The following is a 9,805-nucleotide window of genomic DNA, read 5'->3' on the forward strand; positions in this document are numbered from 1 at the left end:
ATTTAAATATGGGCCATTTTCTTTAAAAATATGAATCATGAAAGAGTTGTATCATATTACATTGAAGTGGCTCTTAGGCACAACCAGAACGTAATACAAATATCCCTAAAACTAGAATCATTATATTTCACTTTACACATCAGATGGTACAAAATCTTTTCAACATTTCAATAAGTGAACTTTAGAGCTGCTTTATGAGAACTCTCTGAAGAATTTTACTGTTCTCTCTCTTTAGTATACATTAAAGCACAAATAAAATCCTAGCTGTAATAATATTCATCAAATTATGGAAATGCAGGTTTTCTATGGTAGTTAAACATCAAGTATAAAAGAACAATTTTTTTTTTCCCCGCAACCTATTAAAGAAACATGGAATATATTGTTTTAAGCGCACCTGTAGCTTCTAAATCTATATTCCCCTACTCACATTCCTCCAATTAACATTCCTGAGTCAGTAATAAGAAATTGTATTGATCTGCCATAAAATTACTTCCGTAGTACCTGTTTAGTTTGTTTTATTAGCGTGTTCATCAGTAGCTAAGAGCTAGATTTTTTCCAGACAAACATTATCTAAAGCCCCTCAATTCATGTATTCTGAACTTCTGCCTCGAATCACAAAGCCACCCCTATGAAACTGGTTCTACTCTCATGCACTCAGATCCTATTGTCTGAATATTCCCAATGTTTTAGTAGTAAAACCGATCATTTCTGAAAGCACACAACAGGGCACATTAGAGAATATACATCAGCCACAAACAGATGGGAGTCCTATCACTTTGTCACTGCCCTTGTACCTTCAGATTTAATTCTATGTAGATGTTGCTATTTACAAGTGATTTTTGTTTAATTATAGTTCACATTTTTGCTGTTAGGAGTCATCTATTATGATTCTGCCTCCTGTAGACATTCTTTTCTTCATAACTATCTGTTGTACTACTGGTGACCAAGTTGCAGAAAAGCTTGTCAGAGAAAACAAGCCCTATTGCCTGAAGGATAAGGTTCAGAACCAGAAAACAGAAATATTTGGAAACCATAACTAATGTTGAAATTTTCTTTTTGGGTTTCAAGGAATCTGAGTGGCAAAGCAATTGATTTGTACTTCAATATCCTAACCTGGCTTATACAAAAGATAGAAAACCACAGAAAATTATTTTGGCTCTGCAACATTTATTACTTGTAGACTGTGCAGATCTAAAAATCAATAGCACACAACAACTTGGTCTTGATAAACACATAATTCGTGAAGGATTTCAGATCAATCTTTTCTCAGTGTAGACCAAATATATACTTTATATACTTTTTTTTTTAAACTGAGTCATTTAGCTGTGCAAAATATCCCTCAAGAAGAAAAAAACCCCAACAATAACAACAAAAATACCCCCACAAAACACAAGAGCAAAATAACAAACCTCAAACAAAGAAAACCACCACGCCTCCAGTGGTTCTGTTGCACCTCTCTTTACAGATGTGCTCACAAATCTTTGTTGCTCTGGGGCACAGATGAAGTAAGCAGAAACTTCAGAGTGAAGAAGCAAAGCTGCAGTTTTATAGTGCACTGTGTCTGGCTGAGATAGAGTTAATTTTCTTCATAGCAGCCCATATGGTGCTGTGTTTTGCATTTGTGACTAAAACAGTGTTGATAACACACCAGTGTTATTGCTATTGTCGGACTATTGCTGAGCAGTGTTTGCACTGCATCAAGGTTTTTTGGTTTGTTTTTTTCCCCTCTCCTCTCTTTTCCCTCATGGGAAGGAGGAAAGAGGAGGGAACGTCCATGGTTACACTGTTTGTCTTCCCAAAGTACAGGTGCCAAAGCCCTGCCTTGCTGGAAATGGTGAAACACCTGCCTGCCAAGGAGAAATAGTGAAAGAATCCTTATTTTGCTTTGCTTGGGTATGCAGGTTTGGTTCACTTAAACTGTGTTATTTCAACCCATAAGTTTGGGGTTTTTTTCCTTGCTTTTACTGTTTCCATTCTCTCCTCCATCTCACTGGGGGCACTGAGCGAGTTGGTAGGTGGGGGCTGACCTGCCAGTCAGCATCACACCCACCACATACAGGTAAACGGGTTTCTTGACTCTGTCAGTATAGAGAAGATACATCCAAGACTGATACACAGTACATGGGAGTTAAATATGACTTGCCATGTCTAACAAGCGCTTGGCCAACTGCTGCTTCAGGGTGAAGTTAGAACACGCCAGCACACCGTCTGTCAGAGTGTTACAGGCAGCTTTCCTCCCTCTGCACACACAGACAAGAACTCTGTTCTTTGATCAATCTACCCAAATTTCCCCTGTATGATTCATATGCAATGGCTTTGGTAGGTCAGAGACAAATCTCTCACATTAATGCATTAGCAGATGTAAATGTACTTCAATACCATGGAAGATACAGGCTTAACTACTTAGTGAGAAATCCCAAAGCAGTAAAGCCCAGGGATCAGTGCTAGGACATGCCTATGGTTGCTGGTGAGCTTCTAGAAATGTCCAGTCAGAAGCAATTCTGAGAGGTACAGCTCAGTACACAATCCTGAATGTATTCTGTCAAATTCACATTCTGTTTCATCTTTTAAAATCTCTTAAACTATGCAGAATAAGGATAAACATTTCATTTTACATCAATCAGTTTGTTATTTCTCAGCATTCTTCTTCTCCACCGAAGATATATTTTCAAACCGCCATCCCATATTCAAAATTTAAATGGTTATACGATTTCCAAGATATCTTGCAGGATCAGTAAAAATTCTCACATAGCATCTTGTTTATTGATTGTGTACAAGCTACACAGGAGTAACATGTTATAAAACAGACTTGTCAACTCAGTTACCAACCTCAAATTTAACAGAAAAAAAAAATCACCACATCTAACCCAATTATTACAATCTAAAAGTCCTGTTCATTTCCACGAACAGTAGCAGTGGAGATACTCCCCCACTGAAACAATAATATTCTATCACACCTGTGCCCAGTGCTGCATCCAGACACAGCTCAGCAGGATCTCAGATCCAAAAAAAAGCCAAATACTGTGGCATAAGATCGACTATGAAGGCACCGTGTGCAGGGATAGAGTGATTCCCCACTGAATACAGGCCTGACTCACCGAGGATTTATTGCAAAATTTTCCATGCGTGCATTGCTGCGGGATCATGGCTTTGCCATCCTCTAAGACAAGCCTACCTGAGGTAGCTGAGCTCAGGCAGCGACCACACTGAAGATGTAGCAACTCTGAGAGTTTAACATATGGCAGCACGAACACAGCAACACAGAAATGAACCCCCCAGGAATCCAGGGCCGCTATCACATCTCAAACCCCACAATCTCATTGCTACAGTTAACAGGGTGCTATACTGAACAACCCAAGTGCTCGCAATGGCTGTACCTTCGCTTTGCATAATGAGCATTATAAAAATAGTTAGAAAAGTCTGTAAGCTCTTCAAAGAAAAAGGAAAAAGGATCAAACGTATATCTTTATTAAAGAATGCTAACACCCTTGACATGACCCAGATCATCATGAGGACTGTTAAGTTTCAATTAGCTTTGAGCTACACTGATAGGATTTTACTAATAATTGCCTGATTTTCTTGAGGAAAATTTTCAATTTTTATGACACAGGAGAGAGCGTGAAATTGTAAGTTCTTTTTCACTTGTTAAATGTAAAAATCATTAACAATAAAAGGTATTGGATTAGAGGGAGAGCAAGAGGAAAGATGGCCCAGTAACAGAAGCAATGATTTGGGATTTGAGAAATATGAATTCAAATCCTAGCTCTGCTATACTCCCTCTCCTGGCACATCAGTCAGGCTGTTCAATTTTCTGGTTTCTCCTTCTGTAATAAAGAGATAATGACACATACTAATCTCACAGGAATTTTGGGACTTGGTATCTCTTAAATGCCACAACACAACGGAAATGAACTTGATCAAAAACATCTTAATGCCGTAATCTGGAGAATATCCAGAGTGCCTACAATTGCCAATGGAAGCATTCTAACCTAAGTGTTTACATGCATGTGAAAATTTTCATAATGCCTGAATAGGAAAGTGGCTGCAAGATAATGTTTATAAAGGAAATACCTCAGTATTGCCAGAAAACAGGCTGCTGCATCTAATAAATTCAGATTCTCAGGTTAATCCATATTCAAACCCTATAGCTTTTACTTGGTAGACTAAAAACATCACTTCCAAAGATGGAGGATTTAGAAAGTTCACAGAAAAATCCATCAGAAAGCAAAACTGACTACATTCTTAAAAGAGAGGAAGAAGAAAAGAAGAAATGATTCAATAGTTCCTTACATGTACATTTGTATACAACTAAGAGCAAATTAAAAAGCTAACCTGCCTTACTGAGTTATAGTTCACAATAATCTTATTTTCAAAACATATTTCCTATTCCATCTCAGTAAGCCTTATCCTCTTTGATCTGCTTTGAGAGAGCAGCTTCTAAATTCTTTAGATGTTAAAATAAATACATACATAATTATCTGCAGCAGTGATTAAGTACATTGTAAAAACATACCCACCCACCCACCCCCCCATTTACACTTTAGGTAATTGTAAACTACAGCAGTGGTTTAACAGTGGTTCATGTAAATCTGCTACCACAAAACTGCTCTTTTTGTCTAAGACCATTAGAGATTTTACTGACAAACTCCAAATTAGTACACCCAACAAAATAAAACAGTATTTTCTTTCCCTATGGGAAATGAAATAATGTAAACTTTGGAACAAGCAGACATAAAAAAAAAATCCCTGAACTAAACAAAGGTAATATATTTAGTTCCCTATGCAGGAGAGAGTTGAAGATAATATCTAACTGAACATGTATCTAACTAATAGAAAAGCAATATTACAATTCAACCACCTAAAACTGAATTAACTTGCACCAGCACTAGAAAAAATTCAAACATAGGTCAGACTGAGCTATCTTAGCTACATTTGTCTGAAGAAAACACATCCGTGACAGTATTCTCCTGCTTATCATTCGGACTGTGTAAATGCCTCACTGCGTCTGGCCCTTAATGAATTCCTACAACAACCACTGAAGATATTTGAAGATATTGCAAAACAACAATGAATAATATGACAATGGAGCAGATACTAACAACTAAACAGTTCCCCATCCTCGCTCAGATGAAGTAATGGAGCAGAACTTACTGCTTCATTTACGTTATCTAACTACCCTTCTCCAACCATTTTTATTGTAATTCACAGGTATCAATAATTCAAAGTGCTGCGATTTTAAAAACATTCAACTCTCTAGACTAATACTATAATTCAGACTACATTAGAATACTGAAAGACAAATAAATACGAATGCAATCATTAATATCATTTTTCCGTATGCCTTTATAGGAAACAGGTTATAATAGTGCTTTATTTCTAAAATAATTATGATATTTTAGAATGGCTCTATTTCACAATCATTTTGTTAATGCAATTCAGGTAGAAATCCCTAGATCATACTAAACTCCTCAGAAGCCTCTGTGGCATATTAAGCTGTGTTGGAAAATAGATTTGCTCTATTAACAATTTTAAAATATGTGTTTAATGAAGGGGGAAAAGGACCCATAACCCCAATAATAAATTATTTTCAAAGCAATAATAGCTATTTTTCTGTTACTAATTTCAACATGTTTACAATTCAAAGGAAAACACAGCTCTAAAATTAGGGAAAAGGGGTTTAAATGCCTTTCTCTCAATGGCTTTATAGGCCTTAACAGGACAGCAACTGGTTTTGTGTCACTCACCGACTGAAGGAGAAACGAAGATAAGACGGCTTTGAGACCAACAGCATACTTGCATACAGGCATCTCCATCCACCAGGGTTTAAAATGTGGATAATCATGGCAGATCTTCCAAAGGATGTAACTATCTAAATTAACATGGAGTAGCACCCCTATCTCAGCCTTTCTCTATTACCTTAAAAATTTCTAGACAATGAAACACGTTAATAATAAAACAAGATCACTTAACTATGGTGTGTTCATCAAGCTATGTAGCAACTACATACAATGTGAAGACTAAGAAAAAACAACAGAAAGGGCAAGTACCCAGAACTTTTATCTCAAAAGCAATCACATAAACTTTCTGCAAAATATGGAAAAAATATAATAGCTTTCTTCTACTTTTTCCCTGAACTGTGTTCAGAGAACTTAGGTGGAATGCCAAAGAATGGCAGCTTTAGACAAGGGAGCTGCGTAGGGCCAAGCACAATAATTCCAAGAAAGCCAAACACAGGGAAATGCTATTTAACCACTGCTACCTGTCCAGCTCCCTGAGCTGGGATACCAGTCAATAATCTTCCATTTCACTTGTGCAGATCATTGTCATTACACACAAGATCAACCCCATTTCTTGTCTTTCAACTTTAACTGGCATAGCGCACAGAGATCACAGCACAAGCCATCACCTGATGCCATGCTCTGCAACATCCTGCCTCAATGAATCCCAGGTCATGACAAGGGAATGGGAAAAATGCTCTGATTAAGGGAACGAGTGACGAGGACTCTGATGATCTAAGGTTTATGTCCATTTCTGCTACAAACTCCTCGCCAGTCACTCTTTGTGCTTGATTTTCCATTGTCTATTTAGAACAATTCTATTTCTTTTGCCTGTTGTGTGTATTTTCAGTTTTTCTTTTCTGTAACCATCTTTTATTGCTTTGTTTACTGGTTTGCTCAATGCCCTGCATCTTTGGTTGAATACTGTAGATGTTATTGCACAATTAATAGAAGGTCAAATAACAAATCCATAGGCTGTTAGAATCAACCAATTACATTCCAAAATGACATTTTAAAATACAGGATTTTTCTCTTATTAAACTGTTAAAACCATATTTACCTCAACATATTTGGCTATCAATATGAAATAAAAAATACTGTAAAGCAATCATAGCTAGAAATTATACTTAAACTCAACTGAAGCATACTAAACACAAAATTTACTGTGATTATTACTTGGGCTTTTTGACACTTGTGACATAAATTTGTTTCGTTAGTTACAATTCCATAATCTTAACACGTCTGTGCTGGATTCGTACTGCTATTTTTAAATGCTTCTTCTAAATAAGGCATTGGGACAAACCATTTTATAATCAGTGATGTACTACATGTGTACACCATGTCACGGGTGAATAGGGCACAACGCCCAGCCATATGGTCTACATAGGAGCCAACTCGGCTACAGAGGCTGTTACCAGGCAACGCGCTGGACTTCGGTCTCCGCTTGGTACAAAAATGACCTCTTAGCCCTGGAAGTTGATTGATATTCATTGTGCTGGTTAGCTTATGATCACAAGGGAAAATAATAATACCAATTATGCACACTGAGATTTGGCAGCATTAAACCTTCCTCAAATTCCAAATGAGCATTTTTTTCTTCTTTCTTGCCATATATCCCAAATTTCTGCTTTAGCTTGTTGGACAAAAATATGTATCTTCTGCTTCTACTGCATTTATAGATACTGAAGCACTATATTCACAGTCAAATTAATGTTAGCTTCCTAAAAACATGCCAGTAATGATCTCAGGGACCACTGTGTCGCATGGGTTAGAAACCCCAACCTCATTCTTGCAATTTTTACCAGAATTTTTCTAACAAAAGCTGTCAATTGCATCCAATTCTGCTAAGAGCTGTAAGCTTATTCTGTGACAGAGAATACTATTCATAACAAAGGAAAAAACTAAAGCAACAAGCGTGCTGAGCACTACAGAATTGATCTAAATCTGACCTCAAGATGAACAGGCTCTTTTTTATCCCCCCTGTAAGCCAGGCAGTCTTTTGAAATAATGAAATCTTTTTTCCCAAAGACATTTAGTAGAAGACTGTGTTCAGTGTACAGGAATAAATATAAAACTCTTCTTACTCCTAACGAGAACTGCATGTCCAATTTTTTCAATGATGCCAAACTTTGTGTGTTGGAGCAGAACTCGTATACTAATATTAATATGTTTGAACCAAAAAGTGAATCTAGTCCGTTATTTTCTCAATACACATTTGCAATTTTTTTTACTTTCTACACAAAGAAAATTATAAATGTTTATAAAACATAACTATATTCAGTCAGCCCAATACAGAACAAGCCAAGTTCATTATTTGATGCGAAATGTTAGAGCATTGCAGTTTATTTTAAGAAGAGGACTATTAAAAATTGTTTGAGAAGTACCAAACACAGACCTATGAAGAATCATAGACTTAACGTTTTCTGATATTTCTGTATTTACTATTATAAGTACAGAAAGTTATATCCTGATTGAAGAGTGTTGAATCAATATTGTCTATCTGTATGTGTTAAAATGAAAAAATTCGAAGTATGAAATAGCAACAAATAGTTTGTATGTGAAAGCCTCTTCTCAGGAGGGAAAAAAAGCAAAAAAATAGATCAGCACAAACACTTTTTTACATGTCCTATAAACTCTGAAGCTTCATTCATGATATCCCATATTCCGATATTGCGGGTGCATTTCAAAAGGAAAGCATGACAAATTATCTAGAGCTGTTCTAAAGGAAAAAAGTGCCTGTGACTAATTTATATACAAAGTAATTTCTATCGGACAGAATCAGCCAAAGGTAAAATAAATACGGTAGTGACGTAACTCTCACGTGTAAAAGGAAAATGCAAGAGAAAAGCACTTCAACCTACAGCCAGAAACAAGGCAGATGATTTTCTAAGCATGTCACTTGCAAATTGTTGTTCACTGAAGACTAAAAGGTACCAGATCTTGTACTTATGCTCTATTAGTCCTGCGATCCAGCTAGGACATGGCACCTTGTCAAGTCCAAAGTATTTCTTTAGTCATTAGGACAGCACAACTGAGATTTCAGTCAAAATCCAAAGAAAATAAAACAAAACAAAAAACAACAATTAAAAAAAAAAAAGTCACTGCACTTACTGAAAGGAGGCTCTGATCATTAAAACAATAGGTACCACTTGCATGGGGCTTCTGTGTAGTTTCCTAAGAAAAGAAAAATACATTCTTACTGTAAAGGAGAGCTTTAAAGGAGATCATATTTGTGCCCTGCAGCCACAGAACGCTTTCAGATTCAAGGTGTTGTAACCAAAAAAAGATAATGCATTATTATCTTATTATCTTTTTGTAACCAAAAAAAAATTGAAAATGCATTATTTAGGCTTTCCCAAGAAGGGTTGCATACATTATTGGGTCACAATAGCATTTTATTGTGCTAAAAAGCTGAACAGCAAAATCTGCTTATTGGTTCACAAATACCAACAAAGATTTTCTTATTTATTTACTAATCATTCAAAGGCAGTAAAAATTTCTAGACAATTTGCAATTTATTTGAAACTAAATCCTATGCTTGCATTATGAACTTACCTACTAAAACAGACATGCAATTACACCACAGTTAAAAATTTTCCCCAGTATAGGTTTCTGTTTCAATAGGAACACACAACTGCGATTTACTTTTTGTGTATTTTTCAATTGAAAACTTCAAGCAAATTTGCAAAAGAATAATGATCATAAAACATACAACGTATAAACAAAAGGGGTATCCAAAATACATTATACATGCATATAGTTGTGAATTAGAATAGAGTGACATTCTACTCTATGCCACTTTTTCTCATTGATGAGCAGCTGGTGACATCTAATATTTTACTGAATTATTCATTGAATTTTAGAAGTTACAGTAAGCTCAGCCACATTTTTCATAGCAGATTCTCCCTGCACGCAGTTTTTATTTCCATGTGCAAATGGTAGTATACGTGTTCTGATACAAATAGTCTTGAAAGCAGATACACTGTACATAATTTTGAGTCTTCAGTGAAAATACATACTTAAGTCTG

The 9,805-nt window shown here is 36.0% G+C and overlaps 1 protein-coding gene across 1 annotated transcript in view; it reads right to left on the reverse strand.

The window, feature by feature from the left end:
- RBFOX1 (RNA binding fox-1 homolog 1) overlaps positions 1-8,946 on the reverse strand; it is a 652,484-nt gene extending 643,538 nt beyond the window's left edge. The window contains exon 1 of the mRNA XM_082064137.1: positions 8,889-8,946. The gene's annotated coding sequence lies outside the window, so the exon portion shown is untranslated. The remainder of the gene's footprint in view (positions 1-8,888) is intronic.
- Positions 8,947-9,805: the final 859 nt, after the last annotated feature.

This window comes from Streptopelia decaocto (genome assembly GCF_964273445.1).
Source record: "Streptopelia decaocto genome assembly, chromosome: 13".
In the NCBI taxonomy this organism is placed as follows: domain Eukaryota; kingdom Metazoa; phylum Chordata; class Aves; order Columbiformes; family Columbidae; genus Streptopelia; species Streptopelia decaocto.